The 22,381-nt window shown below is 44.2% G+C and overlaps 1 long non-coding RNA gene across 1 annotated transcript; it reads right to left on the reverse strand.

Annotated features, from left to right (window-relative positions):
* Window positions 1-12,743: 12,743 nt before the first annotated feature.
* LOC138273687 (uncharacterized) lies at window positions 12,744-18,628 on the reverse strand. The gene is made up of 3 exons (XR_011200292.1): window positions 18,564-18,628; window positions 17,309-17,446; window positions 12,744-13,985 (listed from the first exon to the last, which is right to left on the reverse strand). It is a non-coding gene; the product is annotated as an uncharacterized lncRNA (long non-coding RNA).
* Between the last annotated feature and the right edge of the window lie 3,753 nt (window positions 18,629-22,381).

Consider the following 22,381-nt stretch of genomic DNA (forward strand, 5'->3'; position numbering starts at 1 on the left):
GGTTTTGCCTTTATCTGCCTTCTGAATATGATATATAAAACCCAATATAGAATTTTGATGTTTTAGTTTTTTTTTAGAGAAAATTGATATTTTTAAATTCGATATAAAGGATCTCCATCCCTTCTGGTGGTACTTATCATCGGCCCTGATCTTATCCATACCTTGTTATTTCAGTCAGACCAATGTGGCAGAATACCTTACTCATTACTGACAACCAAATGGATCCTGGATGTTGCAAACTTGGTTTACTGATATTGAACTAACTAGACTAACATACTTTATAGCAAGGCTTAGCAAGTCTATAGCAAGTGAAGATACTGCCGCTGTAAACAGTGTCCATCATGAAATGGATGTATTAGCCACCCTGTTTGTGTTTAAGCTAGAAACGTGCTTAAAACCGATTGTGCAAAAGGACTTCCTAAGCAACAAGAACCATATTCTATAGTGGCAATTGTTCAAAGCCTCCTTCAACTCTTGGTTGGTGCTTAATTTGTAAACGAATGCGTGCCATTGCCCAAAGTCCTGCTTAGAAGCCTGCAGTTGCTGCTAGTAAATATCTTCTTTAATTCACCTTGTGCTTCTTTAATCCAGTCCCTTTATCTCACTTGTGCTGGCCCTGTTTTCTCCCTTTGGGACAATTTTTTCATCTTTCTCTTACTCTGTCTTTACACGCTGTGTATTTCTCCCTCTCTTGCTCTCTGGAAAAACCTGATGAGGGAAAATAAGTGCTGATCCCCAAAAATGAGCGCAGGTGGCCCTCAACGGCTAAAAATGGAAAGGCGCCCCCCCCCAACATGGGGGGAGCGCGGCCCCTTAGGGATCAGGGACGCCAGGGGCCGGACCATCCGCACTAGTTGTGCGCAGGCTGGCCAGTTACTTCCGTCTACACGCCTCGCAAGGTGTATAGCCGGAAGTAACACCTGGGGGAGGCACGTTGGGCCAACGTTGTGGCCGTTCCGGTTTGGGCTGCCGCGCGCCAGTGGGGGGCTAATAAGCGCCCCCCCCAGAAGGCTCGGCCTTCTTCTTTGCGGCGCGGCAGCCTGGACGGACAGAGATGTTTGTTGTCCCACCCACCCTCTCCCTAGTATTAAGCGGAAGAAGAAGTACTAAAGTAAGCTGAAGCAACAGAGGAGTCCCCAAGGGTGGGGCCCCAGTATAACAACAGAGATAGGATCCTGAAGTCCTGGACCAACCTGCGGATGTACACACCAGATTGGGGGTAGGGAGCCCAGATCACTGGGGTGGTCACGGGGCTCATGCCCTGGGCCGCCCTGTTACACCCCTTGGCTGATTGGTGTTTGGAGAGGGGGCGGAACCCTGAGCCTGTGGGCAAGGAAAAGAGGAAGCAGGGGTACTGCCCCCCCTATTGATACAGGTGACATCCAGTTCCTGTGTGGTCCAAAGGAGGTTCAGGACAGGAAGGGATCTTGTCAAAAATGATTTATGGTTACAGATGTACAGTGTACGAATTCATTTGATATTAATTTTGGGATTTGCAGTGAAAAGTTTCTTGGAGAGATTTATATGGTAAAAGATTAATGTTTTGATTTCAACAAAAGTAAATAAAATAAATACTTCTTCCAATGAAATGAGGTGTCGGTCTGTGTATGACCGGTGTTGGGGCAAGGGCCTGCTGGCGGCTTCCGAGTCCTATAGGCACTGTTCTTGCTACAGTTTTTAACAAGTCCCATGTTTTAAGGCTAATCTGCAAACTCCTCAGAACTTGAAGTATCTCTTTTGCCATAAAGTTATTGGCCAACAAGCCCCGGCAAGCTAAGGCCCTGATTGTGACCACTGTGCATACTCCTACGTGTGCAGGCATCGGAATTCAGGGCTGGTGTTATTTAGCTCACCTGGTAACTACCGGGAGCGTTAAATACCTCGCCCCTCGATAAAATTTCAGCAATTCAAACCTGATAGAAATTAACATGGGAAAGTGTGCAGTATTAACTGTACCATGCAGATATCGATTCCCATAAACTCAGAATGTATACTATTGTGCCTCATAAATAACGTGCCACTGTCTTGTTATTTATCGAGTGCGATTAACAGCTACACCTCCAACCAACTCGCTATCAGGGCCTTAAAGTTGTTGACTGAAAGCACCATCACATTGCGCCAGCTGCCAGCTATGCTGTTCTTAAACAAAAAGAGGTGGTTTGAAAAATAACAAACGTTATCTGAATGTCACATCCTATTTTCTTTGTGTTTCTCTCTCCTTCACTTCCATTGTTACAATATTTCAATTTTTCTGCTTTCACTTGTGACTGTCTCCAAGAGTGAGCTTATGTGCTAACTTGAAACATTTTAACTCTGAATTCCAATATTTGGGGAATGGTTGAATTTCCCCACAAATTTCTAGTACTGGTCTCGATTGGTAGATTAAGTTCCTGCACTAATTTGGTTAAAGATACACTTTTCCAAATATTCTACGGGTGTTAGAATAGTAAATGTATGGCGCCCTTACATTTTACCGGCTACAGGAGTAGGAGCTGCCAACTGCTGGCAATTGTATTATCTGTAGTTAAATTATAGAAGCTACTTGAGTATACTGGTTTTGATCCCCTCGACAGGTTCATGTTTGTGCTCTACACTCGCCTGCGGGCTCTTTGCACCCACTTCGCACGGTAGGTGTCACCTGGGACTACTTCCGACAGGTAGCCGGCGTTTTCCTACCTGGAGCGGATTTCCCGAGGCTGTTCCTTACACTAGTTTCGCACACCCTGCGGCTTCCAAAGCACCCCCGCCTCAAGGCGGGGCTGACCTCTGACACCACCACGCACGTCACACGCGTGAAGCGCTCTCATTAGCACCTGAGCCTCCAGCAGACGCCCGAGGCTGCTCCTCTAACGCGGCCGCTGCTGGTGAAGTTAGCACGTTTCGCTTTATAAAGCTCCACAGAGCCATGCTGCTTTCAAACTCTCTTTTCGAATGGGCGGCAGGGTGTCCCCTCGATACTTAGCTCCAGGCAGGGCAGTGCAGTGCAAAGTCGGGCGTTTTTGAATAAACGCTGTAGGATGCTGTTGTGAGGGCAGAAGCTTTCCGTTATTTTAGTGCACGGGTAGAGAGGGGGTGGGTTGTTTGGGAGTAAACACGCCTTGTATATTTCTGTTGTTGAGGGTCAAGGGCAAGATAAAAGTGTATATCGTAGGTTCTAGTGACTCCTGGAGGGCCAGAAAGGGTTGGCTCTCGCACTTACGCCCAGCTGAAAATGGATGGGCAAAATGATGTCGGCTAAAATGTCAGGATTTAGCGTAGATGTCGACGATGAAATGAGTTAAAGGGAAGCTATGATATGCTGAATCTCCACTGTATTTGTCATATTTTGTTTAAGATACGTGGGTAAGGGCAGCTGCCAAACTGTGAAAATAACACTGTATTTTTTGAGGGTGCGGTGTGGTTGTGAGGGGGGGTGTAGTGGTTTGAGCTGATCTACCAAAGAGCTCCGCGCCGCGAGACGCGTTGTTTCCAATCTGGAGAGCTCGAGCAAATCGGTGCTTAATGTGTGTTGTAATTCTGTATCAGTTCAGATCAATCAAGTGGACTAGGGCAACTAAAAACAAGGACCTGTAAAACAAAAAAGTTAAATCTCTAGAAACCGAGTCCCTGTGGAATTGAGTAAACTGGTAACGCTAACCTGAATTAGTATGTTTTGAAGACGAAGGAAACGGCTCTCCACTAGACTTTTCGATTCTAATGATTGTCGGCTATTTTCTCACTTTTGACAGTTGAGTGGGACAACGGAATGCAGGTTAGAAAACTAGAACAGAAGTTAAGCTTGGGTTACAAAATATTTGATACAAAGTATTATATCGGGATATCAAGCGCATACTTTTACTCAATTTAAAGGAGACTTTGCTTGCTCGTCTGCATGAACCTGTCATCCGTAGGTAAAATACCATATGAGAATCGGCTCACTAAATCCTGTGCCAGGTGGCAGCCTTATTCCACGTCGTCATGGACGCTCTATTAAGACCTACGGGTTCATGTGACAACCTAATGCATTCTGGGTGATGTAGTCTTGATTTTCTCCTTTACCGTAATTTGCCTTACCTATTTTAAATGATTTACAGATGTGAAGATAGGAAAATATGTTTGTGATGACATGGAGAGACGTGACAACCCTAACTCCATGTGACCTACAGTCCGTACACTGCAGACTGTGGCTCTAGTGAGGATACGCATCTCATCCCTGCCCGAAATGTCAGAACACTCATTCGTGGAAGTACATTGAGTCATATTTGTTACATGCTAACTTGTAGACAGAAAATTATTATATAAGGCGAGCAATGACATTACAACCAACCTTGCCCAGCATAGGCAATGGAGTGCTACTGTCCCTCCTAACCACCCTCCTTCATATGAGCAAAAAGTGAAACATAAAACACAATATAATACATTACTCTTCAATATACAAGAAATAAAACAAATATGCAATAGTTAGTAAAAAAAATATAAACAATATTTCGCATTATTTGTAGATAAATATAATACCCCAAAATCAAACTACAGAAAAGGGATTGGATGGATGTGAAAAAATAAAGTTGCCTTAAATCCATGAGCAGTGGATTTTTGGGACCCGTAAAGGTAGAAAGCAAAGAGGGAGGGCGGCTCCTTATGACCCCACGCCTTTCCCCAAAAGAAGATTGTCGTCACAAAATGCATGTCACCTCCACTGTCCGTGCTGCGATCCAGAGAGAGTTCCTACTATAAGTACCCCTACTGTTTTCTTAGTCAAACTGTAAAAAAAGGTTCTAGCCTGTAGACCAAGGAACATGGCTATTTAAATACTGTTTGTTAAGGAGGCAGTAGGGGTCCCCATGGAACCATTTGCTTATCATTTTATAGTAAATGGGGGATTGTAATGCCCGTATAAAAGCTTGTCCCTAATTTCTATATTACAACCACGTTGTAACGATTCTAGTGACCTGTAATAAATAAATGATGTAGCTGCTCAACGTCAATAAGTTATTACAGTGGAGTTGAGCTGCCAGATCCAGCACCCATGATGAAAGGCAGGTCACAGAGCATACATACAGCTTCAGTTTAATCAAAGAAAATAATAACTGGCTTTTCATCTTTCTAATGTTTAAAAAAAAAAAAAATGAAAAGTGATCAGTACAAATTGGATGCATTGGCAACTTATTTTAATATTGCCCATGCTATGTGTCATTACAAGAAAGATAACAAATCTCTGCATGTTTCTACACATTATGAGCAACTACATTCCTTCTATTCGGACTTAGGTTAAACTGATTGTAATATAATTTTGCAAAACAATCTGATTGATCTTTAATGTGTTAGTTTTGCACTACAGATTATTTATTATTCATGTTTGTAAATATACAAACTTTCATATGAACGAGCAAGTAATAAAGATTTAAGCAGCTCGTATGATTGGTGATATTATGACCATGTAATAAATTGTATTTGTATAGTGCTTACTACCCCTGACAAGGCGTTGGAGTGCTTTATGGTATCACGCTACCCAGAGCCCAATTAGTGGTCAGTCAATTGGATATTGAGGTTACTAACATAAGCTCCTAAAATGCCCCACGTATTGAAATTGACAAGGCTTCTGGCACAATCCATGCTTGTTCAAGGGCAACTGACTGCTGAAATTCTCAATGACAATCAGATCAACTTAATATCTACCACTCACTGACTGTGCTCTCACCCACTTGTTTTTGATACCAGCTTCAGTGAAACTAACAATTTATGGGAAAAGAGAAATAATAACCTCATGAAGCTCTGCTTGCTGAAGCCATGTTCTTCACCGAAAATGTTAAAAAGGGAGCAAGCTGTTAAGCAGACAACTGCTTAACCCACAAAACAGATAATCCCCCAGTAGCATACCTGGCAAGCAGCTGTCTACCTACCCATGGTGAGCACTCTAGTAGCCAGTAATGGCAACATTTCTGTAGTGTGAAGATAGCAATAATTGGCAAACACTCAATCCTTAAAAGTTGAAGAGATGTTAATAAACATCCATATTATAGACAGTTCTTCAGTGTACTGGGTAGCATAAATAGCAATTAAACATTTATTATAAAATAAACTAAGCACAGAATAACCACAAAAGAGAACCTTTCATTAGAGTAATAAAAAGCATAATTGGCAGACATACGTTACCTGTGTGAACGCAGCAGTAAACAAAATAACCACTAAACTAAATGTTTTACAATGTATTACATAGACTGTACAGTTATGCCGAATGGTGTTCTCTGCAGCACTTCATATCCCAATGCTAGTGTATACTGCCACTTCAAGAGAGGGATAGGGATAGTGTGACCTTTATTATGTGTTGTCCAAACTACGTGTACAATTTTAAGTTAGGTCAATGGATGCCTTTGCTCCAAGATCCTTTATGCATTTCTAAACTGTTAACTTCTCTTATGCTAACTTTAAAGGATTTATTTGTTTTTCAGGAATCCATTCCCAATGCAAAAATAGACCTGGGTGAATAGAACTGTAAAATGGATCTCAATGGATTGTGGACGGACAACACCAGAAGAGTGGTTGGCTCAAAATTGATCCTCCCTAATCTTGCTTGACTGTACATGTTTCACTACATCAGCTGGAATGGCATCATTTATCCCACAATCACCCATTTTTTGATCCTTTTTATCCTACTGTTGACTATCAGTATTGCCATTTGCCAAACCCACAACACTGTGAAGGGAATCCAAACCAATGCTGCTTCCAACCCACCTCCTTGGGGTCCCTTTGTTCACATTCAGATGAACTTTTGTCAAAAGCCCAAATGTTGTAAAAATGCATGTCCTTGTTTGAGTTTGCACATTTTCTGACTAGATCAGAGCATACACTTCTGCTCATGCTAACATGATTACAGCAACCAAAAGGATAATCTGAGATTTTATTCCAAGTTTTGGGGTGCTCCTTCGGGTGGGGGTGACAAGAGTACCCACTTTGTGTTGTCCATATTTCATGAACTATGCAAAGCTTTAGGAATTAAACAACACTTCCTCAGTGCAAATCACCCAAGTTTTCTGGAATGGTGGCACTTTCCCCTTTCCACAGAGGGTGAGGTGTTTCACACTGAAAATGCAAAAAAGCTAAGGCCTGTTCTGAGGCAGGTGTCAAGTAACCTGGCAACTTTCCCTCAGTAGTCTAGTCAATCCGAGCGATCCTTGGCCAGTGGACTAAACCGAGTGCCTATGAAATAATAATGGATAACCCATGATGCTTCCATCAAAGCCTCCTGTGTCTCTAACTTTGCTTTACTGACACCTAAATGTTGATGTTCCTCTCCAACAACTTACTGTCTCTATAGCTTTTATTCTCAGGTCCAAGCTGCCTTACCTGACCGTCCCATTGAAACTTGCCATTATTTGCAACAAGTAGATTGGGTTAATCTGTGAGTCCCTCAGCAGATGTCTGCTCTGCAGCTCCATTGGCTTGGTCTTTTCAAATTTCCGTGCACCACAATCACAGCTGACAAATGCTGTGGCGTACATATATACGCCCCTATAGTTACCTCCATGCTTGTGATCAGGTTGCTCCACACATCGTGTTCCTGTTTCAACACAGTCCTGTCTTTCTTCAGCACAACAAAGAGTTCTTGTTGCCAGCATCCACCAACCTTGCTCTCAAAAGGATTCAGCCCTTCCCAATTCCCACAAGTATATCCTCTTGCCATGGTAGCTGGAGGTCTCCCAGCTACTTGATTCCATTATGAGTTTGGTTGATTTTCTTAGTTTTGAGTCCTGTTCTATGGCTTATTTTATGGTTGTGTTTTGGAGGGGCTAGGTGGTCGGTGCCTAGTGATCAACAACACCCTGCCTGCCACCCACTCTTGAGATCAACAATCCTCGTAGGGTGAGAAATGTATTTATTTTTTTCTTATAAAAATCTTGCTTTAAAAAACACATTTCTTCTTTCCAGACCAACTAATTACATTTACAAAAATACTGTACAAGATACAATTGCAACTTTTTAGTCTCACAAAAACCAAAAAAATGCAAAGAAATATTCAAATTGATTGAAGTCTTAATTTTTGACAAACAAATACAGCCACATCCAATATGTGTTTCACAGCAAAATAAACCAGTTCTTCAGGGCACATATGAAAAAGGGAAGAAAAACATGTCTTCCAAATCACATCAATACTCTTCCAAACATCTCATAATCGGAGATTGATAGGATGTAATATCACAAATCCTTGATACATTGCTGTTCTAATAGCTTCACATTGAAATGATCTCCAACAATGAATTAGCTGCCAGTTTCATTGAGTTATACTGCCACCATAGTTTGCTGAATTCCTTCAGTTCATATCATACAAAAAAGGTGTACACTGTTCCAAATGGAAAAATATAATCACTAGGGGAACATTAAAGTTCAGGAGCAAGAGCCCTCACACATCCGAGAGGATGTCATGCTTCATCATCGGGTAGCTCCTCGTCAGACCGGCGCTGCAATGTCTGACGGGCTCCCCGTAAGGGGGCTCTTTGCCAGAGATCTTTTAGGTAGCAGCCGTGGTAGCGGACACTACAAGACCTGGTGTTGCGGTCAGGCGCTAATCCTGGCAGGAGAGTGAAAGCTAAAATTGGTTCCCAGTCTTAATAGGAGCGAGTCAATTTAATTAATCAATGGAATAAGACCGGGACCAAGATTAAAAACAGAAGGAAAGTGTAAAATGAGGAATAATGCTCAACCACTTTCTGCATGGGGCTGGAGCTTAAGGAGATTATCGTCGGGCTCCTAGGACATGGTCAACATGTTTCGCGTACAGTGGTTTAACAAGATCCTATGACTCTTCTTCAGGACCAATACATAATAAGACTTCTCCTGTCTATATTACCGAAAGTTTGCAAAAATGTCAAACAAATCATATAGTCACTTACATTGAAGTTCACTAATTGTCAGAAACCTCTAATGGTCGCCCATCCCTTGGTACATGTGGGGCCCCTTGGGAAGTAGCATGCCGAAAGCGGTCACTATTTGTGGATGATGGCAGTCTGCAGGGGAACCTACCCTGACGTGCTCTCCCGAAAAGACCATGACTTTCAATAGCGCCTTGAATTCACACATCGTATCTTATGGCCTCCCATCTGCAGAAGCAAAAGGAGCTCCTTTTTGTTTCTGTAGATGGGGGGGCCGCAAGATTAAATATAATACATATTTTTTCAATAAAGCAACTTGCAGCTGTAGCTATTTGAATTAATAAATGTGTACTGAGTAAGCTGTGGCTCCCTGTGGGATTGTTATTTTGATTTGTGTAAACTATCTTCTCGTTGGATTACTGACACAGTGGGTACTAGCCAAGCACAGGGCTGTATCCATCTGTAACCCATAATAGAAGGCAACTGACTCTCAACAACCCCTAGTATTTTGAGCTTCCATCACATGACCCTTATTCCCATAACCATGTCAAAGAGCAACCTGGTGCTTTCTTTGTTTGCAGCAGCTGGGTGCATATGTGACCACCCAAAGACTGGTTTGGTTTTTGTCACCCTGTGTACATCATCCCAGCAATCTCATGCACTTTTCCCATGCACATCTACTGGAAAAAGTCAGACCAAAGAATTATCTGAAACTGCCTCCTTCTTCACTATCGTGTTCCCTATGTACGGGATAAGACTGTCAAGTCAGGAAATTTGAATTCTAACTAAAGTCTTTGGAGAAATCACAAACTCAATTAAAATAGGAATAAGGTTAATTTCTTAACAATTAGAAGCCCAATGGACTATACTTTTGGAAAACAGAACAGCTCTTGAATTTATCCTACAAACGAATGGTGCATTTTGAGCCTTTGTTGGATCCGAATGTTACTTATATCAAATGTTTCTTTCAGTGTACATGACCAGGATATCCATAATAATGTTCAGGTGTTATACAAAATTGATGATAACTTCTGTCTTGATGAGTGGAGTATTTGGTCTCAGTTGAAGGGCACATTTGGAGGACTGAGAAAGAAGATAAAGTGAAGAATGTTGCTTATCTTTTTTGTTCCCATATTCCTTAACATTCCTATCCAAATTTGCACTTCTTCTATAAACCGTTTCAATAACAATAAAGACTATAAGTATCTCAAATAAATATTATATGGAAAATGATGAGATTCAAGAAAAGTTGGTTTATGGTTAATGTGGCTGTATTAATCGTGATGTCTCTCACAAAGTAAACAGGATCAGGACAATTGATCTGCTTTGAAGGTTGCTCAATAAATAGTTCAACATGAAGGGATTGTGGAAAATAAAAACATTGCCTTAGTGTAACTGTAACACTGGCAGCCACCCTTCTGCTCAGTTCTAACCAATGCTACCAAGTTTGTACCTGTCTCTGATGTGTAAAGCCTCAACCTCATCACCACATTGTAGGTGATAATATTTTCAATAGCTTGCTCAAGGGTGAAAGTTTGCATTTCTGTATCAGGCTGAGGGTCACTTGAACACTTTCCTATGACTTCAGATCCTTCACCCATGTAAAAGCTTTGTTTTGGTATCATCACATGAGTCCTGTGTATGAAAACATACATGTGTCTTGTCCCTGCTTGGATAGCTTTTATGGTCACAGGGTACTAGGAGATCTTTTTAGCACCCTACTCTATGATTTACAGATCATTTATTTTTTTGTTAATAAACACTTTCAGAGTTGGTGTGTGCACAGGTTTAACTGAATTGGGTAACATTGGGCAACATTGGGTCAAATGTACGGAGAGACAGGCAGCAAAATGATACAAATTGCACACCGGCCTCTTGATTTTGTGACTAATAGGTTGCACTTCAAAATTCCAGTCGCAGGGGTTCGCAGATCAACCTGCCTAATAAATATTACTTAAGCAGGTCATTATTTGTGATTGTCTGGACATTTAACTGTGGGGCAAACACGAACACTCTCTGAACGCAAGTGTTTGCCCTGCAGTGATTGACGTCATTTTTTATGGGGTCCCAGTAGCCATACCCATTCTGGCCACGGCCATTCTGCCACCTCTAACTGCAATGCTGTTTAATTAGGTGCTGCAGTGCAGGTGGCACAATGTTAATGAGCAAAATAAATGCAGCACAAAGTCTCCATACTGCTATTTGCGTCCCCCAGTGATGGACTACAAGCACAGGGATGGTAACCTGCAAGGAAGAGCAGACCACCCTCCCTGTGTGTGCATTACCCAAATGAGAAACTTTTTCTTTGTAAACATAGCACCAGTTCCCCTAAGCAACAGGAATTGCTTAAAAAAACTTTAATCTTTGGGAAGTGATTGGGGGGAGCAGGCAGTGGTCCTCTGGTTGTCGCCTGACACAATTCTCAAAGGGGAATTGGACCGCATAGCATTTAGTACCTTTTTTGAGGTATCAGTAACTGGTCAATATTTTGCAAATATAGATGTAGTCGTAGACCACTAATATGCCTTATACCGACTCACTATTAAGAAGGAACTCTTTTGTCAAATTGCAGTTTGATATTGGTTACTAAACCCATTTTGTGAGTATTTACAACTTGCTAAATATGTTTAGTGCATTATTAAAAAATAATTTAATTTGCAAACTCTATGACATTGTGAATTGCAGGGTTTGCTAACACACAATTATTTTGTAATTCTGGCTCATTATTCCTATGCATTCCATTTTCTTTTGTGGCTTAACTATTAATAAATACCCAGAACTTCTTATCATTGCCTTCATTATAGATCTTGAAAATGGTTCACGCTTGTTGTAAACCCACCCACTGGCGGGCCTCACAGGACAGCACCTGCAGCATGTGCTGCACTTGATCAAGGCAGGGCACATCGCAGTGGTGTTGCAGGCTCTTCACTTAAGTCACTTCAACCTCTAAGCTGAGGATGGGCTCAGGAAGAGAGGTTATAACAGATTGTGTTTCCTTTCTCTTCAGATATGTCCATCTGTTCGCATTGTAATGCCTTTTTCAGGTGTCAGTTTTCAAGAAGTGTTAATGTAAGAATATTAGCAGTGAGATGCTCATATTTGCATTTGAAAGTATGTCTTTGCCATCTCGCCCAGTGTGCTATTTTAATCATTGGCTAAGCCAAGAGAGCTGGTGTCACCTGCCAGACTTTTGGTATTATCAATGCTTGTTTTGTTTTGTCCATTTCTTTTTGTAAGACCTTGATGGTGGAGTTGCTGGGCCCTCACCAATATTAAAAGAATGGCTAAAAGCAAAGATGTTTTTTAGTGTCATATAGCAAACATTCACAAAGTAGTCCCAGGCAATACAGACAACCAATTTGTGTGTGTGTATGTGCTCCTTGTGAAAGTTAACCAGTGTTTAAAGTGTGCTAACTCATTGCCCTATGCTGTATGCTGTAGTGAGTGGAGGGAAATTTTTACTAACACAAAACAGATCAATGGATAAAGAGGGCTGGATAAAATCACCTATACATATCTTATCTGTATAATTTTATTCAAATCAAAAGTTCTAGGCTGGTGGCAGACTTTAAAAAAACAGAAAGTTAGCAACTCAATTTTATTTTCCATTTTATAAGTTTGCCTTGATATCATACTGTAAGGATTTTGGGGGGGGGTACTGTATGATGTGGGGTCTTATTGTAAAAGATAGTCGCAAATACCCTTGTGGGTCCAATGAGGCTCATTTACTTAACCTTAGGTTGAATCGTGGGTAGCTGTGGCTGCGAGCAATAAGGGTTGGCAAAGGAACTTAGTGTAAAGGATTTAACAGCACCAAACAACAAAATAAGAAAGTCACACAATACAAAAGAAATGGACACTAATTTCTAGAAATATAGTATATTTTAATGAGTTTTTAGTGGCCTTGATCATCAAAATCCACCAGAGGGTTCCAGAGATACAGATTTTAGAAGCTTTTATGTCTTTTAAATATAACCACAAACAAGCATTGGTCAACAAAATGTTTGTACAGTTGTGAAAAGTTTGAAAGAGTTAGTTCGAGTACTCCAGCCTGGGTTGGATGACCAAATCCATCAGGGTAGAGGTCTAAGGGGCCAGACAGGATACTTTGGGCAGTTACCCATCCATCAGAGTGTTTCTAAAGTAAGTTCAGACCTTTACAGGACAAACGCCATAGACGTCAATGGAGTGGTGTTGATGCTGAGGATACAGGAAAAGATGCTCAAAGGATGCTCTGGGTGAGGTGCGGTTGACGGGGGTGTCTTTGTGGATGTCCCTTGGTCTACGGTTGATGTCGGGCAACTTTTTCACAGAAATCAGGGTCTCTCGAAAGTCCTCCACATTGCAGTAAAAGGCCAGCCGATGCTTGGCTGCTGGTCTCCCTGCACAGCAGGTGGGGCAAAATCCTTAAGTGGGGGCTAGAGTCCCTTGGTCATGATGAATCTTTACTCTGATAGCACTTCCGGGTCCGGCAGACACGGGTGCAACTTTTGGCTATCTCTGATTTGTCTTTTTGTACGCCTGATGACTGGTAACAGCAAACCTTCAGCAGTGTCTACCAACTTGTCAGTTTGGGCTTCTTCAGCTCGTGTCCATTGAGCTGGTTCCATGGGGATCAGCCAAATTATCGTTGGAATCACTGCTGTAGATTGGGGCTGTGAACCAACTTTTCCCCAAGCCAAGAGCCGTAATCACAATCCAAACTTTACTAGCCCAAAGTGCAGCAGGTGCTGTCCTCCCAGCGGTGCAGCCTTTCTTTGCGAAGCTTGGCAGCAGGATTGTCTTTCTTTGGTCTTCTTTCCGACTCCATTATGATCTGAGCTTCAGGTTGCCATATTTATCTTGCGACAGTGCCCCAGAGAGACAACTCGGTCACTAGTCAATGGGCTAGTGGGTCCCCTCCTCTTTGCTGATGAAGTTCTTGTAATGTGTGGCACCTGGCTATCCCAGAGTGCAATATTCATGCAACTCTCAAGATGTATGACCCTTCCTCCACTGTGAGGTCCTTGGTAGCCCAACCCAGAGGTAAATTTATCTCAGACTAATATTCTGTACACCTCACATCGCGACATGCTGGGCTCATAAATCTTGTCCTCATATCATGGCTGCTCCTACTCCACTGAAGTTTGTAGGAAATCTCTGAGTTAAAAAAAAAAAATTATAAATGACTTTATCAGTAAATACAGTCATACGAATAAGACCAACAAAACAATACACTACATCAAAAACATACAATATTGATGGTTCCCACCAGAGAACTGTGGGGGTGATTAGAGCAGCATATTGATCAGAAAGGGAAAATTAGCGCAATTATGTATTATTCCATCAAGGATGATTAATAACTTGATAATGACATCCAAACTAGGAAAGAAGGAAGGAAAGATGGGGAAGAAAGAGGGGGGGGAGGGGTCAAGCAGCCAACAGTTCTCAATACAAAAGGAGCTACCGGAGGGGGTGAGTCTGGTTTCAGAATATGGTAGGAAACATAGAGCGACACTGTGCCATCTTATGATCGGGACTCCAGAAAGGACCCTAGGGGGGCCCATATATCACACGGTCGGGAATTTTCAGGCATTAACTCCCAGTATGTCTCTAGTTGTTCCTGACAGTACACAGCATCCTTCAGCCAGTCTCCACAGCGATGAGCTCGTTGCCTCCACCAGCACATCGCTACCCTACGTCTAGCCAGCAGCAACAGCGTCCCCACTAATGTCTGGCATTTTGGGGAGATCTCCTTCACATAACCCAGGAGGGCAAGTTAAGGGGAGCGCGGCAGCACAATTCCAACCATCTCACCAATCACATGCAGCACCTCTGTCCAATAGCCCTGCAATGCCCCACATCGCCATGCCAAATGCATGAAAGTCGCCTCTGGAGCACGGCATCTCTCACAGCAGTCGTCAGCTCTGACACCCATGTTCCTTAGTTGACTTGGCGTATAGTATAAGCGGTGCAAAGAGTTAAAATGTATAAAGTGTAATCTGTTGTTGGGGGAGAGTTCTCGAAGTTGCGTGCAACAATATCGCCACATTTCACCTGAAAGAGTCTCCCCGATGTCCGTCTCCCGAGAGAGCCTAGCCTTGGACTCGATGGGGGCCACAGGCATCTGCATGCTGACATATAGACGTGTAATAAGCCTACGAGGAGACTGTGCTGTATACATAAGCTCCAGCGTTTGGCACACCGGAGGCTCCGCAGGGAAGCAGGAGTATCGCGCCAACAACATAACCCGTACCCTAAGATAAAAGAGTCGGTACAACTTGGTGTTGTACGCGTCATCCAGTGCTGCCTCTAGGGATACAAATGACCCCTGTGGAAACCAAGATCCCAGGGTGACCATATTTATCTCACGCAGGCTCTCGCAGAACTGACCGTCACCCGACAGCGGCAAGCCAGCAATATCTTGCAATGGCATTGAGGGAGCAAAAGGCTCTGGTGTCCCCTCGTGCCCCAGCAGCACCGTCCAAGCCTGTGCCGTGCATGTCACTGCATCCACACCCCATGGACGAGGCCTGGAGGGTCCACTTATCACTCCCTCTAATCTGTCAAGCCAGACCGAATCACACTCAGGAGCCAGATGCGGCAGATATCGTATCAGGTGTAGCCAAAAATGAGCAAAATGTGCCTTTGTGCAATTATAGTACAGTTCTAGATCTGGGACCTCCAGCCCTCCCTGCTTGAATGGGAGGGTCAAAGTTTCTCTTGCGATTCTGGGTTGTCTACCTGCCCAGGTGAGGGCCACAAGCGAGAACTTTTCAAGAAGCTGGTCGTAAGTCCCAGTGGTATATTAACAAATAGATATAGAAATTTGGGCAAGATCACCATCTTTGCAATGGCTGTACGACCAGCCAATGAAAGTGGCAGCGAGCGCCACATTGTCACCTTATTTTCCAACCACGTAATGGCCTTGCCATAATTGGCCGACCACAGCTCATCTACTGCTCTACTCAGCCAGATTCCCAGATATCGCACTGGTCCCTCCGCCCAACTAATGGGATATCTAGACTCATGTTGCGTTTTAGCAGCTGTCAAAGGGAGCACCACTGACTTAGTCCAGTTTATCGTGATCCCCGATATCCGGCCGAAGCGGGCTATTTCAGCTATTAACGTATCAAGATGTAGTTGTAGGTCACAGACGTGCAGCGCAACATCATCTGCATAAATAGATACTAGTATTGGACGCTGCCTGAACTCTAAGCCCTACAACTATGGTTTTGTCTCAAATGTGCTGCAAGTGGCTCCATCGCCACAGTGAAAAGCAACGCCGAGAGAGGGCATCCCTGCCGCATACCTCTTGCTATCGAAAAAGGATCCAACAGCAGCCCATTTACTCGCAATCTGGCTGTCGGTTCCTTGTACAACAGGCAGATCAGTTTTATAAATCTTGGACTCAATCTGACTCTGGCCAGTAAGCCAAACATGTACGACCATGCTAGAGAGTCAAAAGCCTTGGTGCCAACCAGAAACAGAGGGGCCACTCGTTCAGCCAGGAGACACCCAAAAATCTGACGCATATCTACTTTTTCCACGCATCTCCATCTCTGTGGTCTTCTTGCGTGTCATTTTGACGCTACCATGGTATTTTGTGCTTGCAAGAGACAATTGTTGCTTTTAAGAACTAAAGACTCTTATCATTACAAAAGTGATATTTCAACTTGTGTTTATCAAATCTTGATCGTTTTGACCTTAATTTAATCATATAAATATTCTATATTTTTCTAAACCTGTGTGGTGTTTTTTTGTCATGTTCTCACTATGTTATTGTATGATTTGGTGCACAAATACTTTACGCATTGCCTTCTAAGTTAAGCCTGACGGCTCAGTACCAAGCTACCAGAGGGTGGGCACAGGATAATTTGGATTGTGTGGGACTTTCCCTGCTAGGATTGTGGTCCCTACCTGGACAATGGTGTATACCTCTACAAACTAGAGACCCCATTTCTAACAACATGTATATTACTGAATCTTCTAGTTTGAGTACTGAGTAAAAAGAGGATAACCTAATACAGAATAGTTTCAAATGGCCGCAATGTGCTATGCTGTGAAGTCGGATAAACATAGGACACTCCAAAAGGAATTTACAACAGCATTGGCAAGAGACAAGAACTGATAAAGCATTTGGTATAAAGCATTCTGCTTTCACCTCACGCTATAAGCATAAAGCAACATTAAAGTAAAAACAGAAACATTGGAAGTCAAGGGACTACCTCGTGTTTGGATGTGCTCCTTCTGAAGGAGAAAAATGCAGTCACTCAATGTTAAATTAGCTAGTGGCATAAGTAGGCTGCCCATTGCCCCATGCTGTATGCTGTAATGGGCGTAAGCAAAAAGTGAATGACACAACTACTGACCAGTGGGTGAATAGAGGTGGCTGAAAGCCCCTTTAAGTAAATATATTATACATATCATTTTAGTCAGATCAAAAAGTCTTGGCTAACACCAGACCTCAAGAGTGAACATACCTCATTTATTAGTCTGGGCCCATCAATGTTTTTTAAATACGATGTTACATCCGCTTGTGTCCTGATATTCAGCAATTCCAGACTGAATGGTGATCCGCTGTTTCTGTGTGTAATTGTAGGCATTAATGTCTATATCAGCTGAAAATATTAAAGGTATATTTTAACTACAACTTAACAATTGTCCTTTTTAACCAACTCAATAAAAATAGTAAACTCTGGTGTTCTTTTTCCAGTGCCATAACATTCACATACAGTGGGAGCACATAAAGCGAAAAAAACATAAAGCCTTTAATGTTTTGGTGTTTACTGCTAGGGACTTGCATCTTGGAGACTGACTGATCAGCAGTGTTTTTTGGGTTTGGCAGGTCTAGTATGTCCTACAAAGCGGCTCCATCATCAGTATTATTATTCAGACACAGCCTCTAATTCTTAATAAAAAAATAATAGGCTTATTTAAAATATGCTGTCAGTACCCACCCTACCCGTCAAGGCATATAGATCCTGTACTCCATGTGGAAAGGGTACCCCTGGTTCAGCTCCCACAACCAAAAAAATCTAATCTCCTGATTCTCTGAAAAAGACTTACATGAAAATACTAGCCTTAAGCCATGGGTTTGGAACACTGTCATAGACCCTCAGGCAGTGTTTAATTTGTACAAAGAAGTTGGTGACAAGGCTCTTCAAAAGGAGCTGTTGCAACTTGCACCTCCTATTACACTGCCAGTGCTGCTAATGGCAATACTGATACAGTTACTACCCATCAACTCCTACAAGTGTGAGACGTTGACTACTCCAGGCCACAGAAAACGTTAAGAATGGGCTGGACAGCTGGTGCTATTATATTTGTATGTCTATTGAATTATTAAACACACTTGACTCATCTCAAAAATAGTCAAATGGCTGCACCATGTGGTGGACTGTCATAAGTGCCAGTGTTGAGAGTTAAGTGCCTGTGCTGGGCACCTACAAACATCGGTTCAAATTAAACACTGCCTTCTGGTCCTCAAACCTACAATAACCTGTTGGCCCAGTGTGGACGAAACGTCCTCTGGTCCACATCAGGCTAAACTCAAACTTTCACCCATTCTAGTGATTTCAGAAATGTGTTGAAAATAGACCCATACAGGACAAGGTTGAAGCAGCTCATGGTTCTGCTCCAACAAACAAAATAAGTTGCAGGAGCAAAAATAAATGTAGAACTCCTGTGATACCACTAAGCTTCAGGCAGCCATCTTAGGTGTATTATTGGACAAACCCTGCTAAAGTCTAAGCAGTTCTCGATCTGAGGGCTTCTCACTTGTAGTATTCCTGTGATGTCACTGTCAGCACCCTATCCCTGCAAAGTAAAAGGAAAGAGAAGAATTAAGGAAATCAAGCTTAATTTTTCATGCACTTGATTACAACCAAAGTAAATAATTCCAGACAATAAAAAATCAAGTCTCTGAAAGAAAGGTTTAGGAATATAACAATTTAAATTTCTTGAAAAATATCAACGAGGTCATTTTAAATCATCTTTTTTTCAAGTCAGTTTTATTGAGATTTTAAAATAGCATAACTATCAAAGTAGAATAGGACAATTATATAAGTATCTGCACAGTGAAAGTGTCTCTGTGGAGGATACAGTAAAACATATTAATATAAAGAATAACAAAAGTCTCAAACCAAAATACAGTACAATAGCAAGCCTGATCTTGGTGTATGGTCTAAACGTAGGTTCTGGCTTTGTCAGAGGTGTAATTTGTTTGTCCATGAAGTGTCTTGTCCCCGGCTCCTCATTGTCCAAGTCGAAAGTCATTTGGTGGGCGAAATCGCTTGTTAGTTAAGTGTTGATAGTGTGGTGCAGACCCAGGCCAATCTAAGGTGGTCTTGTATTGTCGTTGGCATCACATTGAAACGTTAGGGCTAGTTCGTCCCATAGTACCGCAGTGGGGCATCTGCGGAGGCCCTGTAATGCCTCTTGGTGTAGGGACACAGATTTCGTTTCTGCCTAGTGTATAATCGCGAAATACCATTGTGTGACCGCCGGCAAAGACTGAGCTTTCTAGGGCATTGTGACCATGTGCTTGGCTAACAAGAGGGCTAGGTCGTCTAAGTGCAAAGGCCACCCCCGCAGGGGGCATAGAGGGCCGGCGCCTTAACGGCCGTCTTGGCCCGGAAGGGACCGGTTTAACCGGTTCGGGGAGGGCGCACCCCAGTGAAGGGGCGACGCACCCCGCACCCCCTAGTGCGGCCCAACCAATAGTGGGGGGGTTTGCTGTTTTTCAAACCCCCCAATAAGATCATCACAAACTGTGGAGGGGGGTGTCACAGGTGGTGCATTTAAGGGCGAGCGGCCAGCATGGTCCCAAAATCGGGATCAGCTGGATCGGGGCAACGCCGCTTGCCACTCGCCAAACAGGGCCACTCGCCAAACATCACCAATCGGACCGACGACGTCTCATACCTGTTGTAGTCCAAGGACGTGGACTCCGGAGCCCCCCCCCCGACCGCGGTGGAGCCAGGCCCTTGCGGCGTCATCTCACCTCGATGACATTTCTGGGAAACTCGGTGAGCACCTTGGGTGTCGGGTAGCGGGTTCCGCCATCGTACTTTCCGTGAGAGCAGCCGGCTCTCCACCGCACCGGCAGCGTCTGCATTGCAGTTGGAGCCTCGGGGGACCGCGCAACAGCGCGACGCGATCCCGGGCACTACCGGCTGCGAGAACCGTACAGCAGCGAGACGGTTAGGAACCGGCAACCCCCCCCTTTTTTGCTTGTTGGGCCAGCGAACGCACTGCACAGTGCAGCAGCGCCGTCGTCATCACCTCGGGAGACCGCGCTCTCGGCGCGACGCGTTCCCGGGCACCACCATCGGGGCAGGACAACAGGCAGAGCCGGCAATCCTTCCTCCGCGTACCGGTGGTTGAAACGAGCTGTGGCGGCGCCCACACGGCCGTCTGTGGGCTTTGCTGCTCGGGGGACCGCGCATTTGCGCGCGACGCGACCCCGGGCACCACGTAGCAGGGCAATACACGGAGCCGGAAGTCCTTCCTCCGTTTGCCGGGAGTGAAAGGAGCTGCGACAGCGCCCACGCGGCCATCTGGGGGCTTTTGCTGCTCGGGGGACCGCGCATTCTGCGCGACGCGACCCCGGGAGCACTTGGATCACTCCCACGGAGCCAGCACCTTCCCTTTACGCGGGTGCAGCCGCGCACCACGTGATCGGGGAGACCCCTCGCCACGTGGTCTGGAGGGAGTTCCTTTACTCCGGACGCGGCGTCCAGGGTGCACTAATTAACATATCTAGACTAGCCTACAATAAGAACGTTATTTGAGTGGCTCTAGGGGACTGCTCAAAAGCGCGACGCGATCCTGCTACAGCGCCCCCTCCCCACCGCACAAGTTTACCAGCACTACAGTATTAAGGGAAATCAGAGCAACACGACCTGGAACCATAAAAAAACCCAAAAAAAACCTTTTAATTATTACTGCTCCGGGGGACCACGCAACGGCGCCACGCGACCCCGCCTATAGCTAAGCAAACCTTATCGAACTAGTGCACAACATATTAACTTTGCTGGCTGGAAAGACAGTGACACAAGGGAACTACTACATAATGGAGGAAGACCAGGTAGTTGAGCAGCAGGACGATTTGGAGAGAATGATAGCACACATGAGGGCGGAGGCCCTGAAGCGGGGCAAAGATTGGCTGCGCGCCAAGATGGAGGACAAGAGCCTGGAACCCGCAGAGCGCGAAGAGGTAACCACAGCGCCTACAAGCTTGGCTGACAAAGCAGCTGAGCAAGCCCCGCTCCCACCAGAGAAACCTGGAAGGCGGCAGAGATCAGAGGGGAAGCAATCTAGAAAACCAAACAAGAAGGCGAGGGTCGTGATCCAGAGCACAGACGACGAGACCACAGCGACACCAGAGGCCAGCAGACCGAGAGCTCCTGCAGAGGGTGAGCATATAAGTGCTATAATCAAAGAATGTTTTAAATCACTGGCGCCACTGCTGCTGCGGGGGGATGGGGCGGGACCAGCCATAGAAGGGACCCAACCCATAGACAGACAAGCAAGCATCCCAGCGATTGCCATAGAGCGCCCTCCCCCAAGCGACCCCCTGCCGGCATGGGGTGCGGCATCAAAGGGAGGAAACCCAACACTCAACGCGGGCAACCCACCAGACACATACGGTAGACCGTCACTGGGCCCACCCTCCATGACAACCAGAGCGGCTGGCCTTGCAACAGCCATCCCACTCCCAGTTAAAGAAAGGATATGGCGGAAGGAATTTTTAGCCATTTTTACATTGCTAGAAATCCAGCTAGAGGGTTTAGACCTTACCGTATGTGACAAGAAGGATGATGACAGAAGGGAAAGGAAGAGAGCTAGAAAAGAGAGGAACTTTGAGAACTGACTAGACACATATAGAATAATGGCCTAGTAGAAAAATTCCCACACAGCGCTGCTGACCTCTGGCTTTATGAATCTAAGATACACGAAGCACACCGCCAATTCCCGGGGATGCCTGGCTAGAGTATGATAAAAGCTTTAGATTAAAAATGCAGGCCCACCCATAAATGGAGTGCAACCAAGAGGATGTATCCAGCTATATCCACAAAATGATGGTTGCAAGAGAAGTTAGCTCATGGGCGGGAAGAGGGGACCAGCCTTTTCGGAACGGCCACAGCAAGGGAAAGCATGAAAAATATAAAACACCCTACAGCAGAGGTCTTCAAACTTTTTGATGCCGGGACCCCCTCTTAAAAAACTTTAGGTGTATGGACCCCCTCCTGATAAAAATTTCTAGAACCTGGTACTCCTCATCATCAACAATAATAAACATCCCCATTTCGCACAGCAAATAATTTTTACTGTGAGGAAATAATATTAAACAGTGTTTAGCAAATCAAAGATCGGTGAGTGTGGGGGCATGGTCAAGGGTGTGGCTAAAAACAAAGGTCCTCATTTATTAGGAATTGACATGGGGCAGAGCTGCAAGTCTTCTTGCTACACTTCCACACTCACAATACAAAAGGGCAGGAATGGACCGTATTTATGAAATACAGTACATTTCTGTCCTTTCCCCCTGCGCT

This window comes from Pleurodeles waltl, chromosome 2_2 (assembly GCF_031143425.1).
Source record: "Pleurodeles waltl isolate 20211129_DDA chromosome 2_2, aPleWal1.hap1.20221129, whole genome shotgun sequence".
Lineage (NCBI taxonomy): Eukaryota > Metazoa > Chordata > Amphibia > Caudata > Salamandridae > Pleurodeles > Pleurodeles waltl.